Source organism: Gorilla gorilla, chromosome 4 (assembly GCF_029281585.2).
Source record: "Gorilla gorilla gorilla isolate KB3781 chromosome 4, NHGRI_mGorGor1-v2.1_pri, whole genome shotgun sequence".
NCBI lineage: Eukaryota > Metazoa > Chordata > Mammalia > Primates > Hominidae > Gorilla > Gorilla gorilla.
In genome coordinates this window covers 134,758,323-134,780,541 of record NC_073228.2, presented here as the reverse complement: position 1 = coordinate 134,780,541, position 22,219 = coordinate 134,758,323, and the positions used below count along the sequence as shown (strand labels likewise).

The 22,219-nt window shown below is 39.2% G+C and overlaps 1 pseudogene; it reads right to left on the bottom strand.

Annotated features, from left to right (window-relative positions):
- Positions 1–21,343: 21,343 nt before the first annotated feature.
- LOC115934557 (rRNA-processing protein FCF1 homolog) lies at positions 21,344–21,906 on the bottom strand (annotated as a pseudogene).
- Positions 21,907–22,219: the final 313 nt, after the last annotated feature.

Genomic DNA, 22,219 nt, shown 5'->3' with positions numbered 1-22,219 from the left:
ATGTACCTGATCTGCTGCACCTGCGGGCTTAAGGAAAGGGAAGAATGCCCAAACTCGTTGTCCAACTTAGGCTACTGTATTTTACTGCTTAGATCTGTGCTTATATACACATGTGGAATGGATACTTGGGTACCAATATCCTATGGCTAATAATGCCATGCAAAACATTTCTGAATTTTACTTTCTTTAGAACTCATTGAAGCCTCAGATTCCTCAGAACTGACTTGCTCCATGTACTGAGTACATGACACATGGCACATTAGCTACAGGATGACATGCTGATTTATGCATTTATGGTTTTGTTTAATTATCTATCATCACTAATTGTCAGAGATAAAGGTTTAATGTGTTTCTGTGACTTCCCGATGTGTTGTTCTCTTTTGCTTTTAGGATCTAAAAAACATTGAGAGTACTTTTTTTTCCTCTTTCATTTAATTTTTCTTATTGTCACATTGTGCACATTAGCTGTGGTTAATTAAGAAAGGCGGGGCATTATGTAACTAAGGCATCCAGCTTACCTAATTTTCTTCTTCATTATAAACAAAAACAAGAAGCTCAACTAAAAAAAGAAAAGAACCTATTATACCTCTTCCCAGGTGTCTGCATTTATTAGAAGAAATTATTTCTAACAGAATGGGGGAGAGAGATGAAAACACATATTTTTGGATGATTGGTTGGGAAAACATACGACCATCTCTTGTTGGAGAGTATATTAGCAATCACAGCTGTTCATTAGTGGTCAGGCTTGGGTAATTAAGAGATTAATTAGAAGAGGAGATAAAAATGTGTTCACATTCTAAGAATAAAAATCACACTAATGAATAAATAAATACATTCTGATGAGTAAATGAACACATTTATGCTTTAATATATCTGAATTTCACTGTCAAGTTCTGCAGATAATCTCCAAGCATTTATTAATAATAGATACATCACATAGATTGTATTCAAAGCAAAAAGCTTTGTATTGTATTCAATCAAAATGAAAAAGCTGCTCTGTAGTTCCACATTGCAAAGAGTGCCATCAGTCACATCCCCATAGCACTGGGAAGAAAAGACAGCTTCAGTTTCATTATCACACCTGACATACCTCTTTACCTGCCTCTGATCCATCTAGATAAAGGAAATAAAAGGATCTTTGAGAAAACTGAGTTATCAGTCTGTGAGAGAGTGTTGTAGATTCTCCTTTCTTTTTTTTGGGCAAAAAGAGAGTAGGTTATTTTGATTTAAGCCAAATGAAGGAGTGACACTGCAAGAGATCTACTCACAGAGCACAGAGACTGGGAGGGTCTGAAGAAGGTGTGAGTGGCACTGAATTGAAAGTTGGATGTTTGCTTATGCGGTGGGTTTGAAATCAGGATGTGGAAAATGTGAGACTAGGGGAAAGAGAGTTGAGCATTAGGGAAGTCACACCTCCAGTGTTTAGTAGGTAAAGGACGATTCTCTCACGGACTAGGCGGGCACTGTGAAAGCGAACCGGGCTTCAGCCATGTTGCTGGAAGCAAAAGATCATGGATTATATGGCTGAGGGGTGGGAAGTCAGGGTGGATTGGGTGAGGTCTCTCTGAGTAGATTGTCTACATCAAAGAACTGAGTGTCCTCTGTGGGGCTTCCTGAAGAGTCTGCACATACTCTTACATGTGTGATAGTGGGACCTTGAACATCTGTGACATAGAAAGCATCAACCATCAAGGAGCATGAGCAGCAGCACCAGGGAAGTCAGAGGCATTCTCCCCTTTCCTCCTGTATTCACCAAGGTTCCAAACCATGGAGAAGGGGCAACCCAGAAAAGGGATGGGGAGGAGGGAGAGAAGTGGAAGAGCTGACACTGTCACTCTCCAAGTACTGGCCAGTCCCAGCTAGGGAAAGATTAGAGCATTAAACTGTACTTGAGGGTTAAGTTTTAAACTGTTTTTAATGTTACTAGACTGGTTTGTTTTATAACTGAAATTGACTATGGAGTTTTCCATTCTGTCTGAAATGTCTTTAAAGGGAAGGCAAAGGAGACTTGATATAATTCATTGAAGAATAAAGGTTGGAAAGAAACAAAAATTCTTCTCATGGCTGTACTCCATTGAGTCAGACCATTCAATGTAGCCATGAGGAACTGTATGGTCTTATTCCTGATCATTTCTCTATTTTCATCTTCTAACATAATCTTCTGAATTCCGATCACTTTACTTCTACTGGTGCCAAGCTCTCTCCCATCTTAGACTGCTGTTCCCTCTGCCTGGAAGATTCTTTCCTGGATCTTCACAGCACTGGCTCCTGTTTCCCTCAGCTCAAATATCACTCTCTTAGAGAGGTATTTCCTGACTGCTGTTTAATGTCGTGAGCCTCCCTTGTGCAGTTACTTCATCTCATTACCCTGTTTATTTCCCTCATGCTATTTATCACCATCTCTAATTATTTTACTTACTTGTTTACTTGTTTATTGGCATTGTATTTCCCTCATGCTATTTATCACCATCTCTAATTATTTTACTTACTTGTTTACTTGTTTATTGGCATTGTGTCTGTCTATTTTACCTCTGTATGTCCCAGTGCCTGGGCTATAACCACTCAATGAACATGGATTAATGAATGAATGAAACAAGCTTCAATAATTCAAGATAACCTTAAGGTTATCTGTAAACAAGCAGAAAAAAAAACCCAATTGCTATGTAACCCTCTTCCAAATGTAAACTGGTGGCTAATGACATAATTAATTGGGGCTCTAGCTTAAGGCTTTTCACTGTAGGGAAACAGATGTTTCCATAAGTTCTGGTTTCCTTGTGACAAAATCATTCCCTTTAGAAAGCAAAATGAAATAATAATTTGTGTTTACTATGTATTAGATACTTTAAATATTTACTCATTTACTGCTACAAACTCTTTAAGGTCAGCATCGCAATTTTGTAGATTCAGAATCTAACTATTTTATAGAATTGGAATCTAAGGCTTCCAATGAGGACGTGACTAGTAATTTGTTGTGTCAGTACTGCATGCAAGACTGTTTGGCTCCAAAGTCCATGGTCTCCCTGGAACATTGTATTACTTTCCATCATAAAAATCTCAGGCCACTAGTGACATCATTCATGACATTACTGGTGACTTTATAGACTTGAGATGCCCCTAACTCACTGTTTATGACTTTGGCTACAGAATCAAGGGCTCATTATAACAAAGTCTTGGAGTTGTTTATCTTGTTTTGCATGTATTGTTTGGACAGAACCTTAAAGCCCTAAAGAATATAAACTGTAGAATCATCTTTCACTGATTGTCTAAGACAAGGATTGTCTGTGCAAGTGATTTGCTGGGAAGTGTTTCTAGGAGAAACTGTTAAGGGTGTGAGGGAGGTAGGACAGAGCAAGGCAGAAGCCAAGCAAGGGGCTAGTTTCAGGCAAAGTCCTGGGGAGGGTGTAGTGAATTCCTGCAGCGGCATTGCTGAGTAGAAGATGCATCTCAGAATTGTCTTGACCTGAGGGGAGGAGATGGACTTCCATATTTCCCTGCCAGTCCTGCGCTAGAGGAGGAAGGTAGGGAGGTACAGAGGTAAACTTCTAGGTGCTTCTGGCTCCCTTCTATTGCAGCCCAAGCTGTGCCAGGACTCAAGAGCACCTAGTGGAAGACAGTCCTGCATAGAGAACTTCGGAGGTAAAAGCACATCAAAGCCCGAGGAAGGGTACGTGGGGATGGCAGAAGCGGTCCTGGGGAATTGGGGAAGCACCAATCAGTGCCCACTATATCGATCATAGCTATTTCATTTTAAAGGAAAAATTAAAAAGTTCTCTTGTACAATAAAAAATGGAAAGTTTATATTTGGTCATGACTGGGCTATTTAATTTAAGCTCTAGTGATAATTCGTCTCAGCTGGATATTTTTAAATGAAGGTAGAGAGTGACATGCTGTTTGCCAAGTTGGCTTTCAGTGGAAATGGCATGTGGTTCTAGTTGAGGCCTGGAGCCATAGGGAACAAGGCATCAGAAAATGCATTGGTCACTGATTTACACACATTGACTGCCCTCTGACTCTGTCTTTATTGTCTCTTCAGCCCTATACCTCAGCACATTTATTGCTGCAGAGGCCAAATGTTCTTAAGGCAATCTATGGGGTGCCTTTCTTTCTGGCTGCTTCTTTATACCAAGAACCTTTGTAGTTCTTTCATCACTCACAGTTAGACTTCATTTCTGTTCTGCAGTTTTCTGGTCCTCCCTATCAATTCCTTCCTTTGACACGCTGGCAGAATTTGGCTCTCTTATTCTTTAGCTCTCCCTGTCTTGTGTCTCTGTGTGTGTTTATATTACCATTGTGCCCTTATTTTTATTGAAAGAACTTAAAATGACAACTCTGATAGTGCATCAACTTACTTTTATTTCTTTATGTTCCTTCCCAAATTCAATACTTTCATTTTTCCTTTTGTGTATAAATTACTCTTTAATAGCTTCAGTTTAATTTACTTTCAATTTTTGTTACAGCTCAAATTAATTTAATAAGAGGAAAACCTAAAAGAAGTTTAAGTACAGTGGAATCCAATTCATGGTTATTTGTCAGGGTTGAATTCAATTTACAATTGTTTTCCAGAAGTGATTCCTTATGTCAGAATAAAGGTAATAATAACATTGTAAATATTTTCATATGTATTTTGCAAATTATTGACTAAGCAATAAATGCTGAATTTACTCATGTTGCTTAATTTTTTGTGTCAACTTGGTTGACGCATGGTTCCCAGATATTTGGTCAAATGTTATTCTGGATGTTTCTGAAGGTGTTTTTGAATGAGACTAACATTGAAAACAATGGCTTTTGAGCACAGTAGATTACCCTACATAATGTGGGTGGGCCTCATCCAGTCAGCTGAAGACCTTCATAAGCCAGACTGACCTCCCTTGAGCAAGAGGCAGTTGCCATCAGACTGCCTCTGAACTCAAACTGCAACTATTCCCTGGGTCTCCAGCCTGCTGGCCTACCTTTGGACTTGTCAAATGTCCACAGTCACATGAGCCAATTTCTTAAAATCTGTCTATCTATCTATCCATCCATCTATCCATCCATCTATCTATGTTTGTTTATCATGTTGGTTCTGTTTCTCTGGAGAACCCTGATTAATACATGTAGCTACTATTTTTTTTTTTTTGAGACAGAGTCTCACTCCATTGCCCAGGCTGGAGTGCAGTGGTGTCATCTCAGCTCACTGCAACCTTCACCTGCTGGGTTCAAGTGATTCTTCTGCCCCAGCCTCCTGAGTAGCTGGGACTACAGGTGCATGCCACCACACCTGGCTAATTTTTGTATTTTTAGTAGAGATGGGGTTTTGCCATGTTGGCCAGGCTGGTCTCGAACTCCTGATCTCAGGTGATCCACTGGCCTTGGCCTCCCAGAGTCCTGGGCTTACAGGTGAGCCACCATGCCCAGCCAAATCTAGCTACTTTAAATTACTGTTAAAACCCGGTCCTTTCAAAATGGGAAAAATCCTTTAGGTGAAAGGGTTTAGTCATCAATGAAATTACTTCAGAAATCATAAATGCTGAGGGTAGTCTATTTTTGATCATTACTATGGTCTGAGTGTGTCCTCTAAAACTCATGTGTTGAAAACGTAATCCAATGCAATCGTGTTGGGAAGTGGGGCCTTTTGGGAGGTGTTTAGGAGATGAGGGATCTACCCTCAGGAATAGATTAATGTTATAAAACGGCTTGACAGAGGCAGTTTGGCCCTCTTGCCTGTCTATCCTCTGCCATTTGAGGACAAAGTATTCCTCCCCTTTAGAGGACACCATGTTTAATGCACCATCTTAAAGTAGAGAGCAGCCCTTGCCAGAGGCCAGACCTTGATCTTTTACTTCCCAGCCTTCAGAATCGTGAGAAATAGATTTCATTTCTTTACAAATTACTTAGTCTGTGGTATTTTGTTATAGCAGCATAAATGGACTAAGACAGTGATCTACAAATAAACATACACATTAAAGGAAAATTGTAGCAAAGGCCAGACTCCACCATCCTTAGCCATTACTTTTGACTGAGTTTTATGCTTTGTCACTTTTCAGCCCTCTCTGCAGTGAACAGGCTATAGACTGCCTTCTGAAAAAGGCTTTAATTTTTTTTTTTGTCAAATTTGAGTAATGTACAGTCTTTTTTTGAGAAAAAATGTAAATATCCAATGTTAAACTATAATCTGTATTAGAATAATACTTAAATATAAACAAAATAGAAATAAACTCTTTTATTTGGTTCACTGATATAACCCAGCACCTAAATTAGTGTCTGGCATGTATTAACTATATCAGTTCATTCACTGGGGAATGAATGAGTAGATGAATGATTATAGTTCTTATAGAACTATGAAATTCAAAGCAAATTTCAATATTAAATATATAAAAATCCAATAAACTGAGATATTTAATAATATTCATTTGGTGTATGATATTGTTTTAAGAAAATTAAATTTCTGCCTTCAGCCTGAATATGGTACTATTGCTACAGTTAAAAAATGTTTGGCTTTAGCATTTCTGTTAAAATCACATGATGACTCAGTTCTTTTCCAGTTTTATTTTCTCCTGAATTAGTATAGCAAAATCTATATTCACATGTTGTCTTTTGGTCTTTAGTTTATATCAATGCATTATTTTAATGTACATATCTCCAGTGGTGTGGTGGCAAATGTTTAACTACTAGCTCTTTGACAAAAACCAAAATTTGATAATATAAAGGATGTGTAGCACACATAATCTTTATTGTAAATTTCATATAGCTAATTGATTCTCACAGAATGTTTTTTTTTTATTTTAGAGGAGTTCTTTTGTCTTATATAATCAATCTGTGCAATTGATGAACAAGTGTAGTTCCTATCTGAATATTGAGTGGTATTTTTGTTTACATTAATGTAACATCAAAGTGAAATGATAAAGATGTATGTTGGAAGTTCACTTTTAAAAAAATCAATACTGTGAGCAACTTATTTGTTGAATCAGCTAATAGTCTTTGAATACTGGAGGAATATTTTTTAATTTTTTAAAAAATTTAAGACACACTTTGAAATTTAATCTCCATTGTTAACCTGTTTCAACCACTTTCTTAGGTCTAGACAATCAAGAAACAATAAGTCAAATCCTGATTTGTAATGTTTGCTTATTTCAAGCTACCAGTGTGATGTCACTGAATAAAGAATGGGAAAAAAATGAGCAGTAGCACACCATTCCATGTGTTTCTACCATACAGATATATTAGACATAAATAATCTGAAGAGTATATACAATAGTAATTAGGAAGTGATAAGCTTTGAGTGTTTATTACTTTTGCTTTCAATATAATCTGTTTAAAGTTTATGCCATTTGATTTTTAATAAAGGCTGTGCTTACAAATGAGATCTACCATAACTATGCATCTCTCTCACTATCTCGCGATAATTAGAGTAATATTATTAGATGCTAAAGAGACCAAAAATGCTAACAAAGGCAATACTGTGGGGCAATACTGGGTAATATGGTGGTCATCCAGATGCTCTACAATGTGCTTATGTAATTCTTTTTAGAATTTAAAAATTCATATGGGAACTCTAGAACCCCAAGGAATACATGTATGAATCCCAGGGCTCTTTGGCTTCTCACTGGGCCAGTGCTGAGTTTTCCTCCAGAAGGCAGAGGAGTACTGTAAGGGGACTCACATGTGAATGTGATGCAGGAGCGTTTCGCTTTAATGCTGCTGCCAGGGCATCACTGTGGAATTTAGAAGGGCGCAATAGTGTCTTACAATTTGAAGCAGCTAGAAATCCCATTTAACACCCTAGTCAATAAGGAAACCCTTGAAAAGTGAGAAGGCTGTGCCAAAAGCCAGGTGAAATTTAAAAATTGCTTCCTTCATAAATTATTATCCCAGCATGTCATTTCCAGGACAGATTCAGATATATGAACTGAGTTTTTTCTTACAAATTCTTTGAACTAGGGATCTAGATCTCAAGATTGAAAAAAAAGTGATGGGCATTCCTAAAAAAGAAGTGATGTGCATTCTTCTTGCAAAGAAAAGGAAGAAAGTGGAAGTAAGATAAACTGTTTGTAATATGGACAGCTTTTAGGCAACGTCCTTTCTGCCTGGAAACTACCTATTTGCAACTGAATATTCGATTCAGAATAGTGTGATGTGTGATATACTCTGGTGAAGATCTTTTCTTGGAAACAAGAAGGACCATAGATGGTTGTCTATGACAGAGAAGTAATAGTGAATATGCCTATGCTTAAGTAACTTTATATTGGAGGACTTGGTCACCTAGATATTTAGATTATTTTCTTTAATGAGAATTTTAAAATCACTCATAGATTTTTGAGAGATACATTTTGTATGCAGTCTTGAGGCTGGTGATTTATATTCCTGCATCAGCACTTCAGAAGATCTCTTAGCATCTTCAGAAATATTACTTAGTTTTTAAAATGGTATTTTATATTAATTTTTATTTTTAAATACATGTCAAATTTAGAGAAGAAGATTTCAAACTTACTAAGTAAAATCAGTGCCCAGCTAGGGTGGAAGAACGGTGGAACCTGCTTTCTCTGCCTTGAACACTTTTTGCTCAGATGTCTCTCATGGCTAATTTCTTTACCTCCTTCAGGCTTTTGCTCAAATGTAGCTTTCTTATTCAGACTTCTCTGCTGCATTAATCCGTTTTCATGCTGCTGATAAAGACATACCCAAGACTGGGCAATTTTACAAAAGAAAGACTTACAGTTAGTGGACTTACAGTTCCACGTGGCTGGGGAGGCCTCACAATCGTGGTAGAAGGCAAGCAGGAGCTGATCACATCTTAGATGGATGGTGGCAGGCAAAAAGAGAGCTTGTGCAGAGAAACCCTGCCTTTAAAGCCATCAGATCTCATGAGACTTACCCACTATCATTAGAACAGCATGGGAAAGACTTGCCCCCATGATTCAATTCCCTCCCACCGGGTCCCTCCCACAACATATGGGAATTCAAGATGAGATTTGTGTGAGGACACAGCCAAACCATATCATTCTGCCCCTGGCCCCTCCCAAATCTTATATCCTCACATTTCAAAACCAATCATGCCTTCCCAACAGTCCCCCAAAATCTTAACTCATTTCAGCATTAACTCAAAAGGCCACAGTCCAAACTCTCATTCAAGACAAGGCAAGTCCCTTTCACCTATGAGCCTATAAAATCATAAGCAGGTTGGTTACTTCCTAGGTACAGTGAGGGTACAGGCATTGGGTAAATACAGCCATTCCAAATGGGAGAAATTGGCCAACACAAAGGGGCTATAGGGCCCATGCAAATCCAAAATCCAGTGGGGCAGTCAAATCTTAAAGCTCCAAAATGATGTCATTTGACTCCATGTCTCACATCCAGGTCACACTGATGCAAGAGGTAGGTTCCCATGGTGTTGGGCAGTTCCACCCCTGTGGCTTTGCAGGGTACAGCCTCTTTCATGGGCTGCTTTCACCAGCTGCTTTCACAGGCTGGTGTTGAGTGTCTGTGGCTTTTCCAGGTGCATGGTGCAAGCTGTTGGTGGATCTATCATTCTGGGGTCTGGAGGGCGGTGGCCCTCTTCTCACAGCTCCACTAGGCAGTGCCTCAGTAGGGATTCTGTGTGGGGTCTTCCACCCCACATTTTCCTTCTGCACTTCCCTAGCAGAGATTCTTCATGAGGACCCTACCCTTACAGCAAACATCTGCCTGGACATCCAGGCATTTCCATACATCTGAAATCTAGGCGGAGGTTCCCAAACCTCAATTCTTGACTTCTGTGCACCTGCAGGCTCAGCACCACATGGGAGATGCCAAGGCTTGTGGCTTGCACCCTCTGAAGCCATGACCTGAGTTCTGTGTTGGCCCCTTTCAGCCACAGCTGGAGCGGCTGGGACTCAGGGCACCAAGTCCCTTGGTTGCACATAGCACGGAGACCCTGGGACCGGCCCACGAAACCACTTTTTCCTCCTAGGCCTCCAGGCATGTGAGGCTGCCATTAAGACCTCTGACATGTCCTGGAGACATTTTCCCCATTGTCTTGGGAATTAACATTGGGCTTCTTGTTACTTATGCAAATTTCTATAGCCGCCTTGAATTTCTCCTCAGAAAATGGGATTTTCTTTTCTATCTCATTGTCAGGCTGCAAATTTTCCAAACTTTTAGATTCTGCTTCCCTTATTAAACTGAATGCCTTTAACAGCACCCAAGTCACCTCTTGAATGCTTTGCTGCTTAGAAATTTCTTTCACCAGATACCCTAAATCATCTCTCTCAAGTTCAAAATTCCACAAATCTCTAGGGCAGGGGCAAAATGCTGCCAGTCTTTTTGCTAAAACATAACAAGGGTCAACTTTGCTCCAGTTCCTAACAAGTTTCTCATCTCCATCTGAGACCACTTCAGCCTGGATTTCATTGTTCATATCATTATCAGCATTTTGGTCAAAGCCATTCAACAAGTCGATAGGGAGTTCCAAACTTTCCCACATTTTCCTGTCTTCTTCTGAGCCCTCCAAACTGTTCCAGCCTCTGCCTGTTACCCAGTTCCAAATTTGCTTCCACATTTTTGGGTACCTTTTCAGCAGCATCCCATTCTACTGGTACCAATTTACTGTATTATTCCATTTTCACACTGCTGATAAAGAAATACCTGAGACTGGGCAATTTTACAAAAGAAGGAGGTTTACTGGACTTACAGTTCCACGTGGCTGGGGAGGCCTCACAATCATGGTGGAAGGCAAGGAGGAACAAGTCACATCTTATGTGGATGGCGGCAGGTAAAAAGAGAGCTTGTGCAGGAAAACTCTGCCTTATAAAGCCATCAGATCTTGTGATACTTATTCACTATAATGAGAACAGCATGGGAAAGACCTGCCCCCATGATTCAATTACCTCCCACTGGGTCTTTCCCACAACAAGTGGGAATTCAAGATGAAATTTGTGTGGAGACACAGCCAAACCATATCATCTGCCTATTAAAAAAGTGTATACCCCCAGAAAATCCTGTTCCCTTCCATGATTGATTTTTCATCTTCACATTTATTACCACACAAGGTACTATACCTTCTCTCTCACTCTTTCTTATGGTCCAGACACAGGAACATAAAAATACATTTTTAAACAAAAATATTTAAATAATAAATATCAATTTGTATTTTTTTTTTACTGAATGATGTAACTTTGGATATTTGTCCATATTTGCACCTCACTATTCCTAACTGCTGTTTATTAGTATTCCCAATAAAGATATACCATAATGATTTATTTATTCTCTTACTGATGAACCTTTCTCCCCAGTTTTTTTGCCATTGCAAAAAATGTTGCACTAGAGATCACTTTACAACCTTCCTTTTACGTAGTCACAGGTTTTTCTAAGAATATTTAAAAGGAAGCAGAATTTTGGGGTCTTGGGATATTGTTTGAATGATCTATTCTCCATAAAGAAAAATTACTTCAAAACATCCACTTATTATTACAGTTATGTTAAAATACATTTATTATTATCTCTTATAGTTATCTTGGTTGCTTGGGCTCAGTTGAGTGATTCTTATCTGAGTCTTCTTGTGGTTATAGTCAGATGGCTATTGGGCCTGGAGTCAGTCATCTGAAGGCTCGAGTGGGCTGATAGGCAAGAAAGCTTCTTTATTTACATGTGTGGAGCCTCATTTGGGATGACTGGAACTGATGGGGGCTTCTCAGGCATCTTTCTCTTTCCATGTGTCCTCTTTACATAGCTAGCTTGTGCTTCCTTATAGCATGGTGATCTGAGGATAGTCAGACTTCTTACATGACAGCTAGCTTCCCCCAGAGCAAGTGTTCCAAGGAGTAAGGTGCAAAGATTCTTATATCCTGGACCTGGAAGTCCCTGAACATCATTTCAGATGCATTCTGTTGGTTAAACAGGGAGAGAGGGGAGGGGACTACATAAAGATGCGTACAGTGCAAGATAGGGCTCATTTAGGGGCCATATTTGGAGATTAGCTACCAAGGACGTGGGTTTCTCATTATAGTTTAGCAGGTTGGGATTAGAACTAATGTCAAATTAAAATGGAGATTTAGTGAAAAACAAGCCACAGATTAATAGAATAGGTGTATTTAACCTTGTAATGCTACTTATATAGTGATTTCCTATAGTCCCTGAAATGATTTTGTGTTTCCAGGGAATTAAGCAATCTAGATCCAATAATCTAGACATTTCAGACCTGGAAATGACCTACATGTGTTTTTAGTTTCCTTTTAACACTTATAGATGAGGGAAATAGGGTTCAGAGAAGTTAGGGTAACATGTTCAAGGTAATTAGTATAAGGAGTTTGTAGCAGGACCAAAAATAGTACTCAAGACTCTTTCAGTGTTCTTTCCCTTATGTTTTATTTTATTATAAATCAGCTTCAGTGAGTAATAGTGCATCTACTCTAGGAAGATGTTTGTATTCATGTAAGTTTAGTAATATTGGAAGTGGTGTAGGTGGTAACTTTTATTACTTAGTAAGTAGGGTGTAAGTTTTTTACACCCTACTTTTTTTGTAAACTATTTGCAGTGTTTTTTAAATGACCTATCCCTTAGAAATACTATATGCATTGCTTCATTTCACTTGGTAATATGTTTCAGGGAATAAAATAAAGTTTTAACATATGTTTTGTGGTTGAAAAACCAGGGATCAACTTGTTTCACAAAACTGAGTCTAGAAGCTGGCTGGGAATGATTTTTGGGTCCCAGTTCATGGTCCACCACTGGGTGGTGAGTGTTGGAACTGCCAAAGAAACATAGGGATGCTTGGTACATGGGATGAGAAATAATTGGAACATACCTGGCATGATACTTCTAAGAAATCTATTCTGGTTTTTGGAATACAAATATATTAATTTATTCTAAAACTTTCCTAGGAGATATGATGCAGATGTTATAGAGGGTGCTTGGGCCCTAAGTGAGTTCCATGGTTCTCATGGAGTTCAGATGCTATTCATTGGCATACCCCAGATTCAGAGCTTGAAGTGGAACTGAGCTATTGAGCTCAACTACTCATCAGGAATTCTGTTGGTCTGGCAGGAGATAAACCTGGATGATTACCAGAAGCAGCTGTGGGCCAGATGGGACTGGCAATGCTTGCTGCAGCCTAATTCCCAAGAACTTCAGTGCTCAAGAAGAAAGGCATATGCTTTGTCCCGCTTCTGCCTCCACCCCAGACCAAGCTAATTCCACCCTTCATTCCCTTCTCTGTTCTCTGTCTTCTCCTCCCACTCAAACTTCACTCAGCATCAGTGCCAACTTAAGAGTTCCTTTGCAGCTTTCTCTGGCAACTCTGTCCTGCACTCTCAAATCTATTTCACCTGTTAGATTTTTTTTCAGAACAGCATCAAAAAGTGAGTGTATTTAATCATACTCAGCTCATAATAGAGAAAATTGGTGAATAGATTAATAATTCATGCTCCAGCATTAACTGGCAACACAGAAAGTTGGTCACAGGAAGTCAGAAGAACCTCATTTTCTTTTTTTATTATTATTATTATACTTTAAGTTTTAGGGTACATGTGCACGATGTGCAGGTTAGTTACATATGTATACATGTGCCATGCTGGTGTCCTGCACCCATAAACTCGTCATTTAGCATTAGGTATATCTCCTAATGCTATCCCTCCCCCCTCCCCCCACCCCACAACAGTCCCCAGAGTGTGATGTTCCCCTTCCTGTGTCCATGTGTTCTCATTGTTCAATTCCAATCTATGAGTGAGAACATGTGGTGTTTGGTTTTTGTCCTTGAGATAGTTTACTGAGAATGATGATTTCCAATTTCATCCATGTCCCTACAAAGGACATGAACTCATCATTTTTTATGGCTGCATAGTATTCCATGGTGTATATGTGCCACATTTTCTTAATCCAGTGTATCATTGTTGGACATTTGGGTTGGTTCCAAGTCTTTGCTATTGTGAATAGTGCTGCAATAAACATACATGTGCATGTGTCTTTATAGCAGCATGATTAATAGTCCTTTGGGTATATACCCAGTCATGGGATGGCTGGGTCAAATGGTATTTCTAGTTTTAGATCTCTGAGGAATCACCACACTGACTTCCACAATGGTTGAACTAGTTTACAGTCCCACCAACAGTGTAAAAGTGTTCCTATTTCTCCACATCCTCTCCAGCACCTGTTGTTTCCTGACTTTTTAATGATTGCCGTTCTAACTGGTGTGAGATGGTATCTCATTGTGGTTTTGATTTGCATTTCTCTGATGGCCAGTGATGATGAACATTTTTTCATGTGTCTTTTGGCTGCATAAATGTCTTCTTTAGAGAAGTGTCTGTTCATATCCTTTGCCCACTTTTTGATGGGGTTGTTTGTTTTTTTCTCGTAAATTTGTTTGAGTTCATTGTAGATTCTGGATATTAGCCCTTTGTCAGATGAGTAGGTTGCGAAAATTTTCTCCCATTTTGTAGGTTGCCTGTTCATTCTGATGGTAGTTTCTTTTGCGGTGCAGAAGCTCTTTAGTTTAATTAGATCCCATTTGTCAATTTTGGCTTTTGTTGCCATTGCTTTTGGTGTTTTAGACATGAAGTCCTTGCCCATGCCTATGTCCTGAACGGTAATGCCTAGGTTTTCTTCTAGGGATTTTATGGTTTTAGGTCTAACGTTTAAGTCTTTAATCCGTCTTGAATTGATTTTTGTATAAGGTGTAAGGAAGGGATCCAGTTTCAGCTTTCTACATATGGCTAGCCAGTTTTCCCAGCACCGTTTATTAAATAGGGAATCCTTTCCCCATAGCTTGTTTTTCTCAGGTTTGTCAAAGATCAGATAGTTGTAGATATGCAGTGTTATTTCTGAGGGCTCTGTTCTGTTCCATTGATCTATATCTCTGTTTTGGTACCAGTACCATGCTGTTTTGGTTACTGTAGCCTTGTAGTATAGTTTGAAGTCAGGTAGCGTGATGCCTCCGGCTTTGTTCTTTTGGCTTAGGATTGACTTGGCGATGCGGGCTCTTTTTTGGTTCCATATGAACTTGAAAGTAGTTTTTTCCAATTCTGTGAAGAAAGTCATTGGTATCTTGATGGGGATGGCATTGAATCTATAAATTACCTTGGGCAGTATGGCCATTTTCACGATATTGATTCTTCCTACCCATGAGCATGGAACGTTCTTCCATTTGTTTGTATCCTCTTTTATTTCATTGAGCAGTGGTTTGTTGTTCTCCTTGAAGAGGTCCTTCACATCCCTTGTAAGTTGGATTCCTAGGTATTTTATTCTCTTTGAAGCAATTGTGAATGGGAGTTCACTCATGATTTGGCTCTCTGTTTGTCTGTTATAGGTGTATAAGAATGCTTGTGATTTTTGTACATTGATTTTGTATCCTGAGACTTTGCTGAAGTTGCCTATCAGCTTAAGGAGATTTTTGGGCTGAGACGATGGGGTTTTCTAGATATACAATCATGTCGTCGGCAAACAGGGACAATTTGACTTCCTCTTTTCCTAATTGAATGCCCTTTATTTCCTTCTCCTGCCTAATTGCCCTGGCCAGAACTTCCAACACTATGTTGAATAGGAGTGGTGAGAGAGGGCATCCCTGTCTTGTGCCCGTTTTCAAAGGGAATGCTTCCAGTTTTTGCCCATTCAGTATGATATTGGCTGTGGGTTTGTCATAGATAGCTCTTATTATTTTGAGATACGTCCCATCAATACCTATTTTATTGAGAGTTTTCAGCATGAAGCATTGTTGAATTTTGTCAAAGGCCTTTTCTGCATCTATTGAGATAATCGTGTGGTTTTTGTCTTTGGTTCTGTTTATATACTGGATTACAGTTATTGATTTGCATATATTGAACCAGCCTTGCATCCCAGGGATGAAGCCCACTTGATCATGGTGGATAAGCTTTTTGATGTGCTGCTGGATTCGGTTTGCCAGTATTTTATTGAGGATTTTTGCATCAATGTTCATCAAGGATATTGGTCTAAAATTCTCTTTTTTGGTTGTGTCTCTGCCCGGCTTTGGTATCAGGATGATGCTGGCCTCATAAAATGAGTTAGGGAGGATTCCCTCTTTTTCTATTGATTGGAATAGTTTCAGAAGGAATGGTACCAGTTCCTCCTTGTACCTCTGGTAGAATTCGGCTGTGAATCCATCTGGTCCTGGACTCTTTTTGTTGGTAAGCTATTGATTATTGCCACAATTTCAGATCCTGTTATTGGTCTATTCAGAGATTCAACTTCTTCCTGGTTTAGTCTTGGGAGAGTGTATGTGTCGAGGAATTTATCCATTTCTTCTAGATTTCCTAGTTTATTTGCGTAGAGCTGTTTGTAGTCTTCTCTGATGGTAGTTTGTATTTCTGTGAGATCGGTGGTGATATCCCCTTTATCATTTTTTATTGTGTCTATTTGATTCTTCTCTCTTTTTTTCTTTATTAGTCTTGCTAGCGGTCTATCAATTTTGTTGATCCTTTCAAAAAACCAGCTCCTGGATTCATTAATTTTTTAAAGGGTTTTTTGTGTCTCTATTTCCTTCAGTTCTGCTCTGATCTTAGTTATTTCTTGCCTTCTGCTAGCTTTTGAATGTGTTTGCTCTTGCTTTTCTAGTTCTTTTAATTGTGATGTTAGGGTGTCAATTTTGGATCTTTCCTGCTTTGTCTTGTGGGCATTTAGTGCTATAAATTTCCCTCTACACACTGCTTTGAATGCGTCCCAGAGATTCTGGTGTGTTGTGTCTTTGTTCTCATTGGTTTCAAAGAACATCTTCAATTCTGCCTTCATTTCGTTATGTACCCAGTAGTCATTCAGGAGCAGGTTGTTCAGTTTCCATGTAGTTGAGCGGTTTTCAGTGAGTTTCTTAATCCTGAGTTCTAGCTTGATTGCACTGTGGTCTGAGAGACAGTTTGTTATAATTTCTGTTCTTTTACATTTGCTGAGGAGAGCTTTACTTCCAATTATGTGGTCAATTTTGGAATAGGTGTGGTGTGGTGCTGAAAAAAAATGTATATTCTGCTGATTTGGGGTGGAGAGTTCTGTAGATGTCTATTCGGTCCGCATGGTGCAGAGCTGAGTTCAGTTCCTGGGTATCCTTGTTAACTTTCTGTCTCGTTGATCTGTCTAATGTTGACAGTGGGGTGTTAAAGTCTCCCATTATTATTGTGTGGGAGTCTAAGTCTCTTTGTAGGTCACTCAGGACTTGCTTTATGAATCTGGGTGCTCCAGTATTGGGTGCATATAGGAAATTCAAACCAAAGGCAAAGAAGTTGAAAACTTTGAAAAAAATTTAGACGAATGTATAACTAGAATAACCAATACAGAGAAGTGCTTAGAGGAGCTGAGGGAGCTGAAAGCCAAGGCTCGAGAACTACGTGAAGAATGCAGAAGCCTCAGGAGCCGATGCGATCAACTGGAAGATAGGGTATCAGTGATGGAAGATGAAATGAATGAAATGAAGCGAGAAGGGAAGTTTAGAGAAAAAAGAATAAAAAGAAATGAACAAAGCCTCCAAGAAATATGGGACTATGCAAAAAGACCAAATCTACGTCTGATTGGTGTACCTGAAAGTGACGGGGAGAATGGAACCAAGTTGGAAAACACTCTGCAGGATATTATCCAGGAGAACTTCCCCAATCTAGTAATGCAGGCCAACATTCACATTCAGGAAATACAGAGAATGCCACAAAGACACTCCTCGAGAAGCGCAACTCCAAGACACATAATTGTCAGATTCACCAAAGTTGAAATGAAGGAAAAAATGTTAAGGGCAGCCGGAGAGAAAGGTCAGGTTACCCACAAAGGGAAGCCCATCAGACTAACAGCAGATCTCTCGGCGGAAACTCTATAAGCCAGAAGAGAGTGGGGGCCAATATTCAACATTATTAAAGAAAAGAATTTTCAACCCAGAATTTCATATCCGGCCAAACTAAGCTTCATAAGTGAAGGAGAAATAAAATACTTTACAGACAAGCAAATGCTGAGAGATTTTGTCACCACCAGGCCTGCCCTAAAAGAGCTCCTGAAAGAAGCACTAAACATGGAAAGGAACAACCGGCACCAGCCGCTGCAAAATAATGCCAAAATGTAAAGACCATCGAGACTAGGAAGAAACTGCATCAACTAACGAGCAAAATAGCCAGCTAACATCATAATGACAGGATCAAATTCACACATAAAAATATTAACTTTAAATGTAAATGGAATAAATGCTCCAATTAAAAGACACAGACTGGCAAATTGGATAAAGAGTCAAGACCCATCAGTGTGCTGTATTCAGGAAACCCATCTCACGTGCAGAGACACACATAGGCTCAAAATAAAAGCATGGAGGAAGATCTACCAAGCAAATGGAAAACAAAAAAAGGCAGGGGTTGCAATCCTAGTCTCTGATAAAACAGACTTTAAACCAACAAGGACGAAAAGAGACAAAGAAGGCCATTACATAATGGTAAAGGGATCAATTCAACAAGAAGAGCTAACTATAATAAATATACATGCACCCAATACAGGACCACCCAGATTCATAAAGCAAGTCCTGAGTGACCTACAAAGAGAGTTAGACTCCCACACAAAAATAATGGGAGACTTTAACACCCCACTGTCAACATTAGACAGATCAATGAGACAGAAAGTTAACAAGGATACCCAGGAACTGAACTCAGCTCTGCACCATGTGGACCGAATAGACATCTACAGAACTCTCCACCCCAAATCAGCAGAATATACATTTTTTTTCAGCACCACACCACACCTATTCCAAAATTGACCACATAATTGGAAGTAAAGCTCTCCTCAGCAAATGTAAAAGAACAGAAATTATAACAAACTGTCTCTCAGACCACAGTGCAATCAAGCTAGAACTCAGGATTAAGAAACTCACTGAAAACCGCTCAACTACATGGAAACTGAACAACCTGCTCCTGAATGACTACTGGGTACATAACGAAATGAAGGCAGAATTGAAGATGTTCTTTGAAACCAATGAGAACAAAGACACAACACACCAGAATCTCTGGGACGCATTCAAAGCAGTGTGTAGAGGGAAATTTATAGCACTAAATGCCCACAAGACAAAGCAGGAAAGATCCAAAATTGACACCCTAACATCACAATTAAAAGAACTAGAAAAGCAAGAGCAAACACATTCAAAAGCTAGCAGAAGGCAAGAAATAACTAAAATCAGAGCAGAACTGAAGGAAATAGAGACACAAAAAACCCTTCAAAAAATTAATGAATCCAGGAGCTGGTTTTTTGAAAGGATCAACAAAATTGATAGACCGCTAGCAAGACTAATAAAGAAAAAAAGAGAGAAGAATCAAATAGACACAATAAAAAATGATAAAGGGGATATCACCACCGATCTCACAGAAATACAAACTACCATCAGAGAAGACTACAAACAGCTCTACGCAAATAAACTAGGAAATCTAGAAGAAATGGATAAATTCCTCGACACATACACTCTCCCAAGACTAAACCAGGAAGAAGTTGAATCTCTGAATAGACCAATAACAGGATCTGAAATTGTGGCAATAATCAATAGCTTACCAACAAAAAGAGTCCAGGACCAGATGGATTCACAGCCGAATTCTACCAGAGGTACAAGGAGGAACTGGTACCATTCCTTCTGAAACTATTCCAATCAATAGAAAAAGAGGGAATCCTCCCTAACTCATTTTATGAGGCCAGCATCATCCTGATACCAAAGCCGGGCAGAGACACAACCAAAAAAGAGAATTTTAGACCAATATCCTTGATGAACATTGATGCAAAAATCCTCAATAAAATACTGGCAAACCGAATCCAGCAGCACATCAAAAAGCTTATCCACCATGATCAAGTGGGCTTCATCCCTGGGATGCAAGGCTGGTTCAATATATGCAAATCAATAACTGTAATCCAGTATATAAACAGAACCAAAGACAAAAACCACACGATTATCTCAATAGATGCAGAAAAGGCCTTTGACAAAATTCAACAATGCTTCATGCTGAAAACTCTCAATAAAATAGGTATTGATGGGACGTATCTCAAAATAATAAGAGCTATCTATGACAAACCCACAGCCAATATCATACTGAATGGGCAAAAACTGGAAGCATTCCCTTTGAAAACGGGCACAAGACAGGGATGCCCTCTCTCACCACTCCTATTCAACATAGTGTTGGAAGTTCTGGCCAGGGCAATTAGGCAGGAGAAGGAAATAAAGGGCATTCAATTAGGAAAAGAGGAAGTCAAATTGTCCCTGTTTGCCGACGACATGATTGTATATCTAGAAAACCCCATCGTCTCAGCCCAAAAATCTCCTTAAGCTGATAGGCAACTTCAGCAAAGTCTCAGGATACAAAATCAATGTACAAAAATCACAAGCATTCTTATACACCTATAACAGACAAACAGAGAGCCAAATCATGAGTGAACTCCCATTCACAATTGCTTCAAAGAGAATAAAATACCTAGGAATCCAACTTACAAGGGATGTGAAGGACCTCTTCAAGGAGAACAACAAACCACTGCTCAATGAAATAAAAGAGGATACAAACAAATGGAAGAACGTTCCATGCTCATGGGTAGGAAGAATCAATATCGTGAAAATGGCCATACTGCCCAAGGTAATTTATAGATTCAATGCCATCCCCATCAAGATACCAATGACTTTCTTCACAGAATTGGAAAAAACTACTTTCAAGTTCATATGGAACCAAAAAAGAGCCCGCATCGCCAAGTCAATCCTAAGCCAAAAGAACAAAGCCGGAGGCATCACGCTACCTGACTTCAAACTATACTACAAGGCTACAGTAACCAAAACAGCATGGTACTGGTACCAAAACAGAGATATAGATCAATGGAACAGAACAGAGCCCTCAGAAATAACACTGCATATCTACAACTATCTGATCTTTGACAAACCTGAGAAAAACAAGCTATGGGGAAAGGATTCCCTATTTAATAAACGGTGCTGGGAAAACTGGCTAGCCATATGTAGAAAGCTGAAACTGGATCCCTTCCTTACACCTTATACAAAAATCAATTCAAGATGGATTAAAGACTTAAACGTTAGACCTAAAACCATAAAATCCCTAGAAGAAAACCTAGGCATTACCGTTCAGGACATAGGCATGGGCAAGGACTTCATGTCTAAAACACCAAAAGCAATGGCAACAAAAGCCAAAATTGACAAATGGGATCTAATTAAACTAAAGAGCTTCTGCACCGCAAAAGAAACTACCATCAGAGTGAACAGGCAACCTACAAAATGGGAGAAAATTTTCGCAACCTACTCATCTGACAAAGGGCTAATATCCAGAATCTACAATGAACTCAAACAAATTTACGAGAAAAAAACAAACAACCCCATCAAAAAGTGGGCAAAGGATATGAACAGACACTTCTCTAAAGAAGACATTTATGCAGCCAAAAGAACCTCATTTTCTAAGAGTTAGAAACGAGGGACTCCATAATCATTTGGCATCTGCTTGATGTTGTATCTATATTTAGAAATCTTCCAGATTCCTTGTTTAAGGTCTCGGTCAACTGTGGCCACAATGTAACACACTCGTTTGGGGTTACTCTCGGTACTAAGCCATCATCTGCATAGGTTCCTTTTTGTGTACATGGTAATCTTGAATCCTTGGTTTTCCTTAGAGCCACCCAATACTTCTGCCCCCATTTCCCAATTTTAGCCGTTACACAGTCAGTTATACAATGGATACACTTGGTATAGACTATTCATCATTAACTGTGCTAAATCTAGTTTGGCGTTAATGGAAAAGTTGATAAAGTTGGTATCAATTAGCATGTGGTAGGGTGGGCCCAGCTGTGTATTATATTGTAAGAATAAGCAAGAAGTGGATTGGGAATTTCTATTTTATTCAGCTTGCTAGTATCTTTCTTTCCTTTCTTTTTAGGTTTTAATCTGTCCTTTTCTTTAAGCCTCTGATCTCTGAGACTAAGCATTCACTTTATGGTTGCATAATTCCTTGCTTTTTGTTGCTTCTCCATGTTCATGCCATACTCTTATTTCTTCCCAAATCCTTACCTGTTAGATTATTTAGAAAAATGTTTGGAATAACTTTTCCCCTTGGGTTAATAGTTGCTCTACATCAGTGGTTCAACTCAGTGGGTGTGTGTTGGATTCATCTGGGGAGCTTGCAAAAATCCCTACATCCAGACTTATGGCCCAAATCAGTCAAATCGTAGTCTCTGAAAGTGAGACTCACCCACTTGCATATTTAAAAAAAATAACTCCTCAGGCACTTTGGGAGGCTGAGGCGGGCGGATCACGAGGTCAGGAGATCGAGACCATCCTGGCTAA